Raw genomic sequence first — 17,915 nt, 5'->3', positions numbered from 1 at the left:
TCTTTACTAAAAAGGTGGATGACATCAGCTCCTCCTTCCATCCTCCAGGCACCCTCACTAACACTCCTGACTCCAATCCTGCTTCCCAGCCCCTTGTCCCTGGATTTCCTTCCTTCTCTCCCCTCTCTCCCGATGAGGTGCTTAAACTCATCAGCTCGAACCGAGCCACCTACTGCCCCCTCGATCCTATCCCTTCATCTCTCCTCCAAACCATCTCACCTAACATATCTCCCTTCCTCACGACCTTCATTAACTCCTCTCTGTCCTCTGGTCTTGTTCCGCCTGCTCTAAAGACTGCAAGAGTCAAGCCTCTGCTTAAGAAACCCTCCCTTGACCCTACCGCTATTCAGAACTACAGACCTGTCTCTCTCCTCTCATTCCTTTCCAAAACCCTTGAACGAGCAACGTCCGAACAACTTTCTCTCTATCTCTCCCAAAATGACCTCCTGGACCCTCTGCAGTCCGGTTTCAAGGCTTCTCACTCCACTGAGACAGCTCTTCTTGCTGTCACAGAGGCCCTTCACACTGCTAAGGCCTCATCCCTCTCCTCTGTTCTTGTCCTCCTTGACCTGTCTGCTGCCTTCGATACAGTCAACCACCAAATCCTTCTTTCCACTCTGTCTGACCTAGGCATTTCAGGTTCTGCACTCTCCTGGTTTGCTTCCTACCTCTCGAACCGCTCATACCAGGTCTCATGGAGAGGGTCCCTCTCCAGATCCTGTCCTCTTACCACCGGTGTCCCCCAGGGCTCAGTCCTGGGCCCCTTACTTTTCCTTCTCTATATCAGATCTCTTGCCTATGTGATCTCTTCTCATGGCTTTTCTTATCACTGCTATGCTGACGACACCCAGCTTTTCCTTTCCTTTCCCCCCTCAGACACTCAAATCGAGGCTCGCATCTCTGCATGCCTCAAAGACATTGGCGACTGGATGTCTGCCCACCACCTCAAGCTCAACCTTGGTAAGACAGAGCTACTCTTCCTCCCAGGAAAAGACTGCCCTCTCGCAGATCTCTCCATCTCCATTGACAACACCACTGTACTTCCCTCCCAAATAGCTAAGAACCTTGGGGTGATCCTTGACAACCAGCTGTCCTGCTCAGCCAACATAGCTGCTACAGCACGCTCCTGTAGGTTCTCTCTCTACAACATCCGCAAAATCCGTCCCTTTCTCACAAGAGAAGCGACTCAACTCCTGGTCCAGTCTCTTGTCTCCTCCCGCCTGGACTACTGCAACGTGCTCCTGGCCGGCCTACCTGCCACCGACATCCGACCGCTTCAGCTCATTCAGAACGCTGCAGCCCGTCTCGTATTCAACCAACCCAAACTCTCTCACGTCACTCCCCTCTTCCAGGAGCTCCACTGGCTTCCCATCTCGGCCCGCATCAAATTCAAGACACTGGTACTGGCCTACCGGGCAGTACACCAGTCAGCTCCCCTGTACCTGCAATCTATGGTCAGGTTCCAAACCTCTCAGCGCTCCCTTCGCTCCTCCACCAGTGCAGGTCGCCTCGCCCCTCCTTCGCTACGGGGGCTCAAAAGTCGATCATCCCGATCTCGACTCTTCTCGTCCCTGGCACCTCAATGGTGGAACGAGCTTCCACCTTCGGTCAGGACGGCTGAATCACTGCAGATCTTTCGGAAAAGACTAAAGACGCACCTTTTCAGGCTCCATCTGGGCCCTTCTTGATCTAACTTCGTTCTCTCTCTTTCACCCAAAAAAAATAAATAAAAACTAACCTTAACTTGTACCACTAACCTAAACTTGTACCACTGTTCCTTCAGAAGTTGTAGTTATCACAGACTGTGCTCCATAGTAGATTGCTCTATTGCTGACAAAAATGTGTTATTGTAAGTCGCTTTGGATAAAAGCGTCTGCCAAATGACGTAATGCAGTGATTCCCAACCTGTGGGCCGCGGCCCCCTGGTGGGCCGCGAAGGTATTGCAAGTGGGCCGCCAAATCATTTCCAAAAAAGTATGATTTTTGAAGAAAAAAAAATCGAAAAAAAAAAAATTCAATTTTTTTTTTGAAAGATTTTGAAAAATCATACTTGAAAAAGTATGATTTTTGTTTCTTTGATGTTATTGCTTTTGCTTGAATTGAAGTTTCATCTTTACATCATCTTTATATTGGGTTTGTGTTTATTTGTAACCCTATCGATTTAATGGGCTTTCTTCTGATATTTGGATTTTGTTTGGATCTGATGTTGGATGTCAAATTGTTATGAGAATGCATTTTTCCATTGTTGAAGGATACCGTTATTTATTACCGGTAATCATTTGTTAATTAGCCTGTTACAGACAGCCCCTTGCTTGTCATTTCTGACATCTGTGTGGTGCTGATGGACAGCTCCTTGAATGATTGGTGTGTGTGTGTGTGTGTGTGTGTGTGTGTGTGTGTGTGTGTGTGTGTGTGTGTGTGTGTGTGTGTGTGTGTGTGTGTGTCTGTGTGTCTGTGTGTGTGTGTGTGCGTGTGTGTGTGTATGTGTGTGTGTGTGTGTGTGGACAGCTCCTTGAAAACTGTAATACTGAAGGTGTTGCAACATGTTACAGGTGCTGTGTTAGTGACTGTGGAGCTTCCAACATGTTTCTCCTGTATTCAGTTCAGTCCTTTATGTTCAATTTTCAATAAAAAAGTGCTCTGAGAATGCATTATATGGCCTTTGTATTTATGGGGTCGGAGGTGGGCCGCGAACATTTTTGAGACATAAAAGTGGGCCCTGAGTTGGAAAAGGTTGGGAACCACTGACGTAATGTAATGTAATGTAATGGAAATGATGTCAGTGATGTCACTTGAGCAATTGTGATGTCATCAGTGATGTAATGTAAGTCCTTCCTTCCTGGCTGAGGCTATAAGTGGTGTTCTGTATATATATATATAGGCTACATATACATATAGTATGTTCTGTATTCGGAATGGTTCACTTATTCACTCACTCACTATTCCCCTTGTAGTGTTTATCATAGCGAACTATATGGGGAATGATCAAATGGGTTTTGGACACTATCTCACTCTTCTCCTTTGGTAAACATGACAGCATTGCATTGTGGTAGCTACACTGTATGCGAGAAAATATATGGTACATTCTCTGTTCACTAGAAATGGTTGGGGTGCCTGTTTGGGGGGAGAGGAACTGGGGGGAGCAGCAGGAGCAGTCAAAGCCAAACTGATTAATGATCCACGAGAGAGAGAAACACACACACACACACACACACACACACACAGGCAAGCATCAATTCATCACACTTTATTGTGTGTGAGCCCAGCTGTTGTGGTGGCTAAAGAGCAGAGAGCAGCACAATAGAATAGACCCTTCTCACGGGGGCCATTTTGTAAAAGTATCCATTTTATTTCAAGATGTAGTGGAGTAAAAGTGAAAGTTGACAGAAATATAGGCTAAATACTCAGATACTCAGAAAAAATACTTAAGTACAGCACTTCAGTATTTATACTTACTTACATTACACCACTGCACGCACACACGCACACACACGCACACGCACACGCACACACACACACACACACACACACACACACACACACACACACACACACACACACACACACACACACACACACATAAAGCCAATACAAAACAAGGAGCGCCACGCAGTGGACCAATTATGTTATTGCAACCAAACAATGTTCCCAAAACAGAGGATAGGCATTTGTGACTGTTACAGTAGGAAACTAGAGTGCGTGCTCTAGCGGGGCGAGGATAACATTATGATTACGTTTTAAAAATGTGAACGTTGGGACTGACACATTTCAATTTAAGCGGTTATTATTTTAATTCTCAATTTCATTTCTCGCCTATGGGCGTGCTCTGTCGCTACTTATGGGGGCGTGCTCTGTACGTAGGGGGGGGGCGTGCTCTCTACTGGCCCCGGCCGGAGCTGGACCCTTCTTGTAAAGTGTCACCAGCAGCGGGGCCGTGCAGCTGTGAGTACCATGGTGTGTACAGGAGGAGCGGATCAGCTGTGCTGCTGAAGACTTTCTGCTGCTGCTGGAAGAAGGAAAACAAACGGAGGAGCTGAGACTGAGCGCTGCTCACCGAGCGGCTAACTGCGGCTGCGCAGGAGATTTGTGGGCTGTTGAGAAAACCGTGGCGGAGCTCCAAGGACAAAGGTGTAGCTTACCGATTTTCCTCTTTTCATTAGTATCGTTTATTTGTAACAAGTGTAATTGAGCAACAGGAGACTCTGGATGTATGGATTATATTATCACGAATATATAAAGTGGAGACGAGGCTCCGTTTAGCACAGAGAGGAAGAAGAAGCTCCTCTCTCGTATGGACTCAGATGCTTTAGTTAGCTGTGAAGCTAATGCCATTAGCTTCACAAGCTAATGCCATTAGCTTCACAGGCAGGACAAACCCACCGTCCTGGATCAAGGAGCTAACGTTTATTGGAGCTAAGAACTATCGTTACGTCTGTCAGTAAAACGTTCAGGAGGAACACTTCCTGTGTCACTGTATGGAAATGTCTAATGTCCAAAAGGCAAAACCTGACAGCGTTGGTGAACTAGCAGCTAACTGCTAACCTGACGCTGCCAGATGGATGAGTTCGTTCACATTTGGGATTGTGAATTTGTGGAACAATGCCGCCCCCATCTGGCGGAGTCAGGCTAGCTAACTGCGGCTGTTGAAGAGATATTTGGCCTGTTTGAAAGAAGATAGCAGACTACCAGGAGGAAGCTTGAGCTTCTCTGCCTGAGTTCAGATCTTCCCACTGCACTGAGTTGACTCCTTCTGAAGAAGGAAATGGAGTGTAACAAGTTAACAATTCAGTCTGATATCAGGCTAGACTCTTCTCGTTCCAAAAAGAATGAGCAACACTGGACACTGCTGGACATTGATTTAAATCCTGTAGTGCGGTTACACAGAGCAGCTGTACCTCCAGGCTTCCAGCAGCTGTTGGTCATCAAAGAAGAAGTCCTGAAGGACCAGGAGGACCCAGAGCCCCGACACATTAAAGAGGAACAGGAGGAACTCGAGGAGGGAGAGCAGCTTCAAGGGCTGGAGGAGGCTGATATCACCAAGTTCCAATTCACTCCTGTTCCTGTGAAGAGTGAAGACGAGGAAGAGAAACCTCAGTCCTCACAGCTTCATCAAAGCCAAACTGAGGACAAGAGAGAGGCAGCGGCTCTAGCCAGCAGCTCAACTGAACAGATGAAAACAGAAGCTGATGAAGAGGACTGTGGAGTATCAGAACCAGCTAGTCCTGGCAAGACTTCAGACTCTTCTGAGACTGAAAACAGTGACAATTGGGCGGAATCTAGTGAACGTGAGTCTATCTTAGACAGACAGAAAAACAGTGAAGTTCTTACCAATACACATCTTAGTTGTTCAGTTTGTAGTAAAGGATTTGGTCATGAAAGAAACTTGACAAGACACATGAGAGTCCACACAGGAGAGAAACCATTTCAATGCTCAGTCTGTGGTAACAGTTTTGGTCGGAAAAGAGAATTGACAATACACATGATAATCCACACAGGAGATAAGCCATTTAAATGCTCAGACTGTGGTAACAGTTTTGGTCAGAAAGGAAACTTGACAACACACATGAGAGTCCACACAGGAGATAAACCATTTAAATGCTCAGTCTGTGGTAACAGTTTTGGTCAGAAAGGACACTTGACAACACACATGAGAGTCCACACAGGAGATAAACCATTTAAATGCTCAGTCTGTGGTAACAGTTTTGGTCATAAACAAACCTTGAAAGAACACATGAGATTCCACACAGGAGATACAGCATTTAAATGCTCAGTCTGTGGTAACAGTTTTAGTCGTAAAGAATCCTTGAAACGACACATGAGAGTCCACACAGGAGATAAGCCATTTAAATGCTCAGTCTGTGGTAAATGTTTTGGTCGGAAAGGTCACTTGACAACACACATGAGAGTCCACACAGGAGATGAACCATTTAAATGCTCAGTCTGTGGTAACAGTTTTGGTCATAAACAAACCTTGAAAGAACACATGAGATTCCACACAGGAGATACAGCATTTAAATGCTCAGTCTGTGGTAACAGTTTTAGTCGTAAAGAATCCTTGAAACGACACATGAGAGTCCACACAGGAGATAAGCCATTTAAATGCTCAGTCTGTGGTAAATGTTTTGGTCGGAAAGGACACTTGACAACACACATGAGAGTCCACACAGGAGATAAACCATTTAAATGCTCAGTCTGTGGTAACAGTTTTGGTCATAAACAAACCTTGAAAGAACACATGAGATTCCACACAGGAGATACAGCATTTAAATGCTCAGTCTGTGGTAACAGTTTTAGTCGTAAAGAATCCTTGAAACGACACATGAGAGTCCACACAGGAGATAAGCCATTTAAATGCTCAGTCTGTGGTAAATGTTTTGGTCGGAAAGGTCACTTGACAACACACATGAGAGCCCACGCAGGAGATGAACCATTTAAATGCTTGCTCTGTGGGAAAGGTTTTGGTCGGAAAGAAAACTTAAAAAAACACATGAGAGTCCACACAGGAGATAAACCATTTAAATGCTCAGTCTGTGGTAACAGTTTTTGTCAGAAAGGAAACTTGAAACAACACATGAGAGTCCACACTGGAGATAAACCATTTAAATGCTCAAAGTGTGATAACAGTTTTGGACATAAACGAACCTTGAAAGAACACATGATAGTCCACACAGGAGATAAACCATTTAAATGCACAGTTTGTGGTAACAGTTTTCATCAGAACGAATCCTTGAAACAACACATGAGAGTCCACACAGGAGATAAACCATTTAAATGCTCATTCTGTGGGAATGGTTTTGGTCAGAAAGGAAACTTGATAGAACACATGAGAGTCCACACAGGAGATAAACCATTTAAATGCTCAGTCTGTAGTAAATGTTTTCGTAAGAAAGGAAGCTTGAAAAACCACATGATAGTCCACACAGGAGATAAACCATTTAAATGCTCAGTCTGTGGTAAATGTTTTCATAAGAAAGGAAACTTGAGAGAACACATGAGATTCCACACACGAGATACAGCATTTAAATGCTCAGTCTGTGGTAACAGTTTTAGTCGTAAAGAATCCTTGAAACGACACATGAGAGTCCACACAGGAGATAAGCCATTTAAATGCTCAGTCTGTGGTAAATGTTTTTGTCGGAAAGGAACCTTGACAACACACATGAGAGCCCACGCAGGAGATAAACCATTGTCCACACAGTAGAGGTCACTTAATATTGGGCTGGACAATAATTCAGTATTATAATTGTCTCTCAATGGAAACATTATCAGATCATTGATCGAATGATTTTCATATTTCTGTTCTAAGTGATTAAATGCAAATAATTAGTGTCTCAAAATGAGATGAAACAAATGAGGGAATATGATTTGAATGAAGGTCTATGACATTTAGGAAAGGTGGACGCTGTTGAGGATGAGGGCAGATGGTGCATTCATGTGCTCCTCGGATGGTTCGATTTTCCAAGTTGGCGTCGTTCTTCCGACATGCGGGTCTTCATGTGCTTGTAGTGTCGGGATGATCGGAAACATGGAAATCATAGCAACCAGCGCAAAAAAATAGAAACAGTGTCCCAGTCCAGAGTCATGTTGCTATCCACGTAGGCTGAAACAATATGGAACTTTATATTATTAGTGATTTTGAACTAGACTGGTTGTAGTCTGCAATATAATGTATATAAATATATATATGTTGCAATTCCAGCACGGGCGACACAGGGGGCACTCGCGCCAGTTGCCCACCCCTGCAGCAACTAACAGTAATACAACTAACAACAACAACAACAACAACAACTAACAGTATTATTCTGTATATTCTTGTTACTGTGTGTTAGCTAGAATCAGCTAGACATACTTTCTGTCAAGCCCTCTGAGACATGCTTGTGAATTAGGGCTATATAAATAAACTTGACTTGACTATATAAATAAACTTGACAGTAATACAGTACCACATGACATGGAGCAAATAGTTGATGCAAAATACACTAATTACATAAAACGTTTCTTACGCGCAAATTCCACTGAGTCCGGGTTTGGTCCGGCTGCGCTCCGGTATGGCTTCGGAGCCGATACGTTTCCACTCTAATCAATGTGTCAACTTCCACCAACTCCGCTGCGTTGCGTGTCTACTCCGTCCCAGCTCCGACGATCCAGAGCTCTCCAAAGCAGATACGCAAGGCTTCTATTTTTCCCGGATGTCGGAGCAAAGCCGCACCAAGTTCGCTCAGAACGTTACCATTTTACAATTTTCGAGCCGAAATTGTAACATAGCAACGTTGGTCCAAAACGTTGCTATTTTACAATTTTCTGTGAGACTGTGTTGGGAAAAGTTCATCATTGAAGTGGAAAACCACAAAATAATATATGACACGACACATCCTTTTTACAAGGACAACACCAAAAAGGATTTGGCGTTGAACACCATAGCAGGAGTTATGGGAGTGGATTCCACCCCTCCTCTGCTTCTCCAGTTGGGAACAATGATCTTCTGCCTGTTTGTTGTTGTATTTTTCCCACATACAAATTGTCTCGCGCGATTTCACTGCGAGAACTTGTCGGTCTCGTCACTCCAGCTGTCTGGCGGAGCGGAGCCGTGACGTGCTCTGCACGCAGCAGGTTAGTGTTGGCGGAGCACGGAGCAAAACCGGAGCACAGCCGCAACGCAACGCAAATGCACTCAGTCGAATCCCGGCGTTAGCGTAAAAAAAACATCCATCTGTCTGCCCTGCTTTCTGCAAATATGACGTCAGGTCGGCAACTCGTGTACCAAAATTATCATAGAGTTGCCGACTTGTTCCAACTTGAGTGGAGGACATGTTGCGAATTTTCCCTCTCTGAATGACTCCGACAGTACATGAACGCACTAATTGGCTCATCTGTCAGAAAAGGTTTGCTGTACTTTTTGGATCTTTTTCATCAGTTGTCCACATTTAAATACAATCAGCAATGAACAATTGATTTTATATTTGAAATTGAATTCCTGTTTTGGTTTAATTCAGTGTAGCCTACTCATTCATTGTGAATTCAATTCACATGCCAATTTGACTTGCTGGGTTATACAGTTGTTAGTACTCTTCCCAGACACTTCTATTATCTTTTTCTTAAAGCAGGTAGAATAATTGTAATAATTGAATCTGTCACTATATAACTGTTCTATCTGCTGGGCACAAACACACATTTTCCTTCACAATGTATACTTGGCTCACTTGTTTTATGTTTAATTCACTGACCGTCATTTACTGTCTTTTTATTCACTTTACTTTTTTCCACATTACCTTTTTTTTAAATCATACTTTTATGTTTGAAATATGGAATACATAAGGTCTTGATGACGCTGGTAAAAGAACAAAAAGGGCTGGACTCATTTGCTGTGGGGGGTTCTGGGAAATGTCTACCTGTAACAGCTTTGGCTTCTGAAACTGCTTAAAACTTGAAAGCTTAAAAACATGAACATATAATGTACAGTTGTGAAAATAAAGGTGAATAAAGAAAACCCTTCCCTTTCAAACTAAAGTTTCTGTGGGCTTTCTCAGAGGTCAACAATTCAAGGTTGTGGTCGATCATTTGGGTTTTGGCAGCAATGCTAGATCCTCCATTCACCAACATTTTGCTTGAAATCTTTCCCACTTCCAAGATGAAATCAACTTGACTATGTAAATACTGTTAGTATATCATCAAGCTTATGTGTCCCTGTGTTGCACTCAGCAATCACCAAGAAATCCACATCCTGTCCCAGCCAGTAGCTTGAGAATGACATTCATTAGATTTGGTAGCAGGTCCTGCATTCTTCATGAAGGTAAACGCTGCATTTGCCTCCAAGCTGTCCTGTAGAAACGGACAGATTAGAGTTTGGGCTTCCCTTTGTCATTTTAAATGTTAGGCTATATTATTTTAAAAAGAAATGTTGGAGGGATAGTTGGGCTTCACTCAGCAAGATAGCATGCAGATTTCCCATTTTCAAATTCAGTCTTCAGTCGTCACAGAGGTACTTCTGGTAGTTCTCCAGGGCCACCATTGACCCTCTCATCCTCATCTTCCTCCTCATCATCAGGAAGAGTATCGTCACGCTCATCCGAGAACAGGCCATGTCCGAGGTACGGTCTGGGACTGGGCTCATGGTACTGTGGTGAGGAACGGTCTGGGACTGGGCTCATGGTACTGTGGTGAGGCACAGTCTGGGACTGGGCTCATGGTACTGTGGTGAGGCATGGTCTGGGACTGGGCTCATGGTACTGTGGTGAGGTACGGTCTGGGACTGGGCTCATGGTACTGTGGTGAGGCATGGTCTGGGACTGGGCTCATGGTACTGTGGTGAGGCATGGTCTGGGACTGGGCTCATGGTACTGTGGTGAGGAACGGTCTGGGACTGGGCTCATGGTACTGTGGTGAGGCATGGTCTGGGACTGGGCTCATGGTACTGTGGTGAGGCATGGTCTGGGACTGGGCTCATGGTACTGTGGTGAGGCACGGTCTGGGACTGGGCTCATGGTACTGTGGTGAGGCATGGTCTGGGACTGGGCTCATGGTACTGTGGTGAGGCATGGTCTGGGACTGGGCTCATGGTACTGTGGTGAGCCTGTTGTGGAAAAGAAGATCTTTAAGGACATTCTACTCTCACCATGTGGTCATTTGCAGTCATGAGGGATTACAGATTCTTTCATTCACATTTCACACAAAACAATGACAAAATAAAAATCTGTGATGTGATCAAGAACACAAAAAAACATCCATAATAAGAAATGAATGGAAGATACTGTATAATTTGCATATTTGTTTATACTGTGATTTTGTTATTTATAATGACTGAATCAAAAATTACATAATCTAAAACAGTGGTTCTCAAAGTGGGGTCAAAATGGGGTCCGGGGACCCGAAGGGGTCCTTGACGGGGTTCCAGGGGGTCCTCAGCAAAAAGGGGAATAATTTATTTTCCATAGAATTTCATCCATAAGTAACACAATGACATAGGACTTTCTGTAAACAAACAGAGTTGCTCTGGATGAATATATTAAATGTGTTATTTTCAAATGTATTGTCATTATTTGGTTTGAGCATAGTGTTCCAGCTGTACCTCAATGTTTTTATTTTCTCATCTAATCCCATTGCTTTTAATTAAAACTATTTTTTTTATATTGGTGATTTAGGCATACATGAAAATTCCAACCGTTCTCACATCCTATGTGATCTCCTTTTCATAACTGATGTTTTTCCACTTCCGTTCACTGAGCCTCCCCTGAAACTGCTTGGAGCCCCACAGGGGAGGCCTGCCTCCCACTTTGAAACCCCCTGCTGTAGATCATGGTCTACCCTACCGATCTCGGGCCATCAATAAGTAGCTTACCAAATAAATCCAAAATGTATTATTTATATTTGTTATTTTTAATACATAAACTAAAGCCCATTCGTGTATATCTACAGTATTTAACATAACATTAAATTATGTTAAATAAATAATATAATACTGTTAAAATGTGCTGAATTGGTGGGGACAAGTGGAATAGAAGTAGCTCAAAATCATCAGTCAATTCAGTAGCTACAAAACTACAGGTTATAGATTGACACAGGCTGCTTGGTCACAGCAATGCATTTTTTCCACAGAATTCTGACAACTCAGAATTCTGACTCTGATCAGTAGGAAAGGCTCCTGAATAAATATTGACAAGCACATAGCTCAGTTATCTAATCTATATCAGCAGCTGAAAAAATATGACAGTAAAATGATCAAAGTCAGTAGCTACCAAACTACAGGTTATAGATTGGCACAGGCTGCTTGGTCACAGTAATGATTACAATGTCCCGCCTTCACCTCATTCAAACAAGCCTCCTCACAACCCCCACCTGAACCATCTGTAGCCTACAATGGGCGGGGCGTCGCCCGTCCAAAGGTGTGACGTCACCTGCGCTATATAAACAGCTATTTACAGTTGTTCTGCCTCTTTAGACCGCTGCCCAGCTGGGATCACCAAAGAGACGTTCTATTTCATCCCTCCTGACCGCCAGAGGCGGTGCTTTAAGCACTGAATATCTTCGTCTCGCGCTTGCACAGGTCGAGTACCTATACCAACAAAGTCACCCGTGACCCCCGCGTGACGCCGGCTTGTCTATATCTTCCGGTGTCATCCGCGGCTCTTTTCCTTTTTTCTTCTCGCTTGCAGCAGGTGTGCGGTTGCTACTCGCACGAACATCTGTTTTGAAGATTTGGATCTTGGATTTGTATTGTAAAGTGGATCATTGTCTGCAGCCAGTTGTGTGCAGCCTTGCGACCACCGGTCGGAGTTGCGGAGTGTTCGCCCTCCAAGGGCTGTGACTGGCTCACTGATCTCCGTGGATCGAAGCGTCGGTATCCCCACGGTAGGCACTGGTAGAGGACAGCGATTCGCTCATACTCCCAGTACGTTTAATTTGTTTTCAGTGGTTAGCGGCAGTGTTTTCTGCAGAAGCTAAAATAGTAATTTTCCCAAAAAAGGGGGGTTTTCAGTTTGTTTAGCGGCAGTGTTCTGCAGAGCTAAATATTAAGTTCCCACCTGTGAAACGGTGGTTTTCAGTTTGTTTAGCAGCAGTGTTCTGCAGAGCTAAATATTAACTTCCCAGCTGTGAAACGGGGGTTCTCAGTTTGTTAGCGGCAGTGTTCTGCATAAACTGAATATTAAGTTCCCAGCTTGCGAGCTGTGGTTTTCAGTTCAACTTTTCTGGTGAGGACGGCGGTTCGCTCATACTCCCAATACATTTCGTTTGTTCCACCTGTGAGGTGGTTTTCAGTTTATTTAGCAGCAGTGCTCTGCGCAAGCTAAATATTAAATTTCTCAGCGTGTGCTGTGTGTTTGCAGTAGCAGTAGCGTTTCCGCTCAAGCTAAGCTCCAGCCATTGCGGTGTTTTCTTTTGGTTTTGCAGTAGCGTTTCCGCTCAGGCTAAAACAGTAAGTGTTCCAGCTCGGGCTGTGTTTGTTCAATTATTAGCAGTAGCGTTCCGCTCAAGCTAAGTGTGTTTCAGTAAAAAAAAAAAAAAAAAAAAAAAAAGCTGTGTTTCTAGTTAGCAGTGGCGTTCCCGCTCGAGCTAAATAGTATACCAGCCTGTGCCGTGTAAGACAAGAGTGTTACTGGTGAAGGCAGTGCTCTCGCTCCCGCTCCCAGTAAACTGTTGCGACTGGACATCACCATGATGGCATCACACTGTTGTAATGCCTGTATGGCCTCTCTTCAGCCTGATGATGGCCATGATCTATGCCCTTCTTGCCTTGGCCTCGAGCATTTGAGGGAGGGCCTATCAGATAACCCGTGCATGAATTGCAGCTTCATGCCCCGGTCGGTGAGGCTGGCTAGACTGGCGGAGGTGGGGCAACAGTGGGGCGATGCTCTCACCCCATCAGAATCGCTGCCCCCAGCCCAAACCAGCCGTCCAAAGCGTTCTCAGAGCAGGATGACGCTCTTTCGGTGGCAGCTTCAGCTACTCAGTTTAATGACCCTGAGGAAGATGCCTCACAGGTCTCAGGGATGGGCTCCCGTTCCTCAGGGCACGGTTCCTCACTGGAGACGGAGGACGGCTCAATGGGGGCCATCATTCGCATGGCCCTAGCCCGCTTACAGCTCGACGTCCCTCAGGCGGACTCGGCCCCGGCGAGCGCGTTTTTCAGGCGCAGTCCAGCCCCTGCCACCTTGTCTGTGCCGCCCTCAGAGGAATATCTGAGGGAGCTGCATGCATGCTGGAGGGACTCTAAAGCCCTCTCCCACCCTACATCGGACGCAAGAACCTTGGCAGCTATGCAGGATGCGCCGAGGTTTGGTCTGGGCCGCATGCCATCGGTGGAGCCTACTATTGCTTCTCTAATAGTGGCTCCGGACGAGGCTTTGAGGCCGGACGCCAGATGTCCTAGGCCCCAGTGTAGGGCTACGGATGATCTGCTTGCCAAAGCATACGATGCAGCGGCCCGCATGGGTCGTATCGGCAACTCCCTCTCCCACCTGATGCTTGCCCTCTCGACCTCCCTGCACCAGGCTCCACTGGACGCCTCGGTCAGCAGCCTCAGCGACGCGTCACTGCAGGCTTTTGCCCTAATGTCGAGAGAGCTGGGACGGGTGATGTCCACCCTGGTCCAGACTCGCCGGCAGGTTTGGATGGCGCAGTCACCTCTGACGGAGACATGCAAAAAAATTCTCCGTAGTGTTCCGGTGGAACCAGGAGAGCTGTTTGGGTCGGCAGCGATAGAGGCGCTGCAGCGCACAGTCCAAGCTGGGCAGACCAGGCAGCAGCTCGCTGGTCTCCAAAGGAGAGGGCCCGCTCCCAGCAGGGCTGGGGGTTCTTTGGGTGCCCCGCAGTACCGCTCGCAGCCACCAGCTTACCCTAGAGGTCGGCAGAGGGCTCAGCGGCCGGCTCAGCGACCTGCTCAGCAACCTGCTCAGGACTTTCGCGTTCCCGGGCGCCCGGCGCCTGGGCAGTCTCGAGGCCCTGCGCCTGACCGTCGCTCCCCCAGAACCTTCAGAGGCAGGGGGGCTAGGTACTGAGGCATTGGGGCCGGCCGTCGGCTGCTTTTCCCAGCAGCAGATCAGTTACTGGACTGCTCACACCTTGGATCCCTGGGTGGTTTCCACCTTAGCTCAGGGATACAAACTGCAGTTCCGGCGCCGGCCCCCAGTCTCCGGCCGGGTCAGAATGACCACCATCAACGACCCGGCAAAATCTCTGGCTCTGAACCAGGAGCTGTCTGCCCTCCTGGCCAAGGGAGCCATCGAGCCAGTAGACCCTCTGCTACAGCCCGGGGGGCTCTACTCAACTTACTTTCTTGTAAAAAAGAAGGGAGGCGGACTTCGACCAATCCTCGACTTGAGGGGTCTCAACAGGTTTTTAAAAGTTATGCCATTCCATATGCTGACCACAGCAGAGGTTCTGCGAGTGTTTGCCCGGGGGGAGTGGTTCACGTCCATAGATTAAAGGACGCTTATTTTCATGTGCCCATTGTGGCGCACCATCGGCAGTTCCTGAGATTCGCCTTTCAGGGCCGTCATTTTCAGTTCAGGGTGCTTCCCTTCGGTCTCTCCCTCTCCCCAAGGGTGTTTACCAGGTGCGTAGCGGCAGCTCTTGCACCTCTGCAGGCAGAGGGTGCGAAGATCTTGCCTTATCTGGACGATTGGCTCATCTGTGCACCGTCCCAGGCTCAGGCAGCACAGATTACAGAGCGCCTATTAGTTCATATGAACCGGCTGGGCTTCAGGGTCAACTTCGAGAAAAGCTGCCTCGAACCTGCCCAGCACGTCACCTTCTTGGGTGTGGTCCTCAACACGGTAACCATGAGGGCCTACCTGTCACCTCAGCGTGTGGACAACATTCTAAGCTTCCTTTCCCTCTTCAGAGGGGGCGGGGTGTTGCCCTACATCCAGTTCCAGCGTCTCTTGGGCAAGTTGACAGCTGCCTCAGGCGTTATCCCCTTGGGCTTGCTGTCGCTGCGCCCCCTGCAGAGGTGGATGAACAGCCTCCACTTGGATGCCACGTGGCACAGGCACAGGAAGGTCAGGGTGACATGGCGGTGCCTCTCTCCCCTGTCCCCATGGAGGGAGAGGTCATTTCTGATGAAGGGCGTGCCCATGGGCTCCATTCCATCACGCCGAGAGACTGTCACAGCGGACGCCTGCCTCTCAGGGTGGGGCGCAGTCTGGCAGAGCAGGACCGCTCAGGGGCAGTGGTCTGTTCAAGATGGCACACAGCACATCAATGTGCTGGAGCTTCGTGCCGTAGAGCTAGCACTCCGGCACTTTTTACCTTTCCTGATAGGGAAACATGTACTTGTTCGGTCGGACAACATGTCGACCGTTTCTCAGATAAACCATCAAGGCGGCACCAGGTCCGCAAGGTTGCTGAGGGTATCCCAGGGTCTGTTAACGTGGGCGGCTCCCCGCCTGGCCAGCCTGCGGGCGATGTATTTACCGGGAGAGCGCAACCAAGTTGCAGATTTCCTCTCCCGACAGAAGCCTCCGCCAGGGGAATGGCGGCTTCACCCAGAGGTGGTGGAGACCATCTGGGGCCTCTTTGGCAGGGCGGAGGTGGACCTCTTTGCTTCAGAGGGGTCGACCCATTGCCCCCTATGGTTCTCCTGGAGGGAGGAGACCAGTCCCCTGGGACAGGATGCCCTGGCGCACGATTGGCCAGACATTCTGCTGTATGCCTTCCCACCACTGCCTCTGATTTTGCCAACGCTTCAGAGGGTCCTTCAGATGGGCCACAGGGTGCTTCTGGTGGCCCCCTTCTGGCCGGGGAGGATTTGGTTCCCTCTGCTGCACAGCCTCTGTTGCAGCGCGCCATGGCGCCTCCCCAACAGGGAGGATCTCCTGTCACAGTTGGGGGGTCGGATTTGGCATCCCGACCCTCGTCGACTTCAGCTGTGGGCTTGGCCTCTGCAGGGCCCCTCCCACTACTGAGAGATTGTAGCGGGGGCGTCAGGAAGACCATTCTGAATGCCAGAGCACCGTCCACTCGTTCGCAGTACGAGAACAAGTGGAAGATATTTTCTGACTGGTGTGCACGCCAGAATCAGGATCCAGTGCACTGCTCGGTGCCCACGGTTCTGGAGTTTTTGCAGCAACTCCTGGATGGTGGTCGGTCTCCCTCCACATTGAGAGTTTATGTGGCTGCTATTTCTTGCCAACATGTCCAGATTGAGGGTGTTACCGTAGGGGGCCACAAGCTTGTGTCCCTCTTCTTACGAGGGGCGACGAGGCTGCGTCCCCCAAGGACCCCAAGAGCTCCAGCATGGGATCTGCCCCTTGTGCTGGATGCATTGTGTTTGCCTCCCTTTGAGCCCTTGGCCCAGGCAGGGCTGAGGTGGCTGTCAATGAAAACCGCATTTCTGCTGGCCATTACCACAGCAAAGCGGGTTGGGGAGTTGCATGCCCTCTCTGTGAGTGACTCATGTCTGAGGTGGAATTCTGATGACTCAGGGGTCACCTTATGGCCAAACACGGCGTTCCTTCCGAAGGTGCTGTCACGGTCATACCTTAACCAGCCTATCCAGCTGGCACGATTCAACCCCCCACCGGAGGAAGGTGTGGGTGAGGTAAGACTGTTATTATGCCCGGTGCCCTTAGAGCTTATGTTGAAGCTACCGCGTCAATACGGCGGTCAGAACAACTCTTTGTCTGTCATGGCGGCCCTAAGAAAGGTTGTGCTTTGTCCAAACAGCGGCTGTCCCACTGGATTGTGGACGCCATCGCCGATGCCTACAGGGCGAGTGAGCACCCCCCGCCATCCGGGGTGAGGTGCCATTCCACCAGGAGCGTTGCAACATCATGGGCTGCCCTGAGAGGGGTGCCCCTGGAGGCCATATGTGCAGCGGCCTCATGGGCGTCACCAGGAACGTTTTCCAGGTTCTACAGGGTTAATGTCGCCACCCCGCATCCACTGGGAGTGGTCCTGTTGCCAAGTTCCTCTGCCTCCACACAGTGAGGTGGGTACTTGGGATTCTTTGTGACCTTGTTGGTAGAGGTCATCCAGTGCTTAAAGCACCGCCTCTGGCGGTCAGGAGGGATGAAATAGAACGAAAGTTACTTATGTAACTACGGTTCTATGAATCCCGGATGACCGCCAGAGCGTTCAGTCACTCAGAATCCTCATGGTTTCGCGAGAAGATTCCATAGGAAAAGAGCCGCGGATGACACCGGAAGATATAGACAAGCCGGCGTCACGCGGGGGTCACGGGTGACTTTGTTGGTATAGGTACTCGACCTGTGCAAGCGCGAGACGAAGATATTCAGTGCTTAAAGCACCGCCTCTGGCGGTCATCCGGGATTCATAGAACCGTAGTTACATAAGTAACTTTCGTTTTCTGCAGAGATCCCAGGACAATAGACCAGGAGGACTATAGGCCTCTGATCAAGGTTTCTTTTAGCCGCAAAACGCGACTATTTCACTCGAGTACCTCTCCCATCATAGTCGCG

The sequence above is a fragment of the Poromitra crassiceps genome (assembly GCF_964638095.1).
Source record: "Poromitra crassiceps genome assembly, chromosome: 5".
Classification (NCBI taxonomy): domain Eukaryota; kingdom Metazoa; phylum Chordata; class Actinopteri; order Beryciformes; family Melamphaidae; genus Poromitra; species Poromitra crassiceps.
This window is presented reverse-complemented; position numbering follows the sequence as displayed.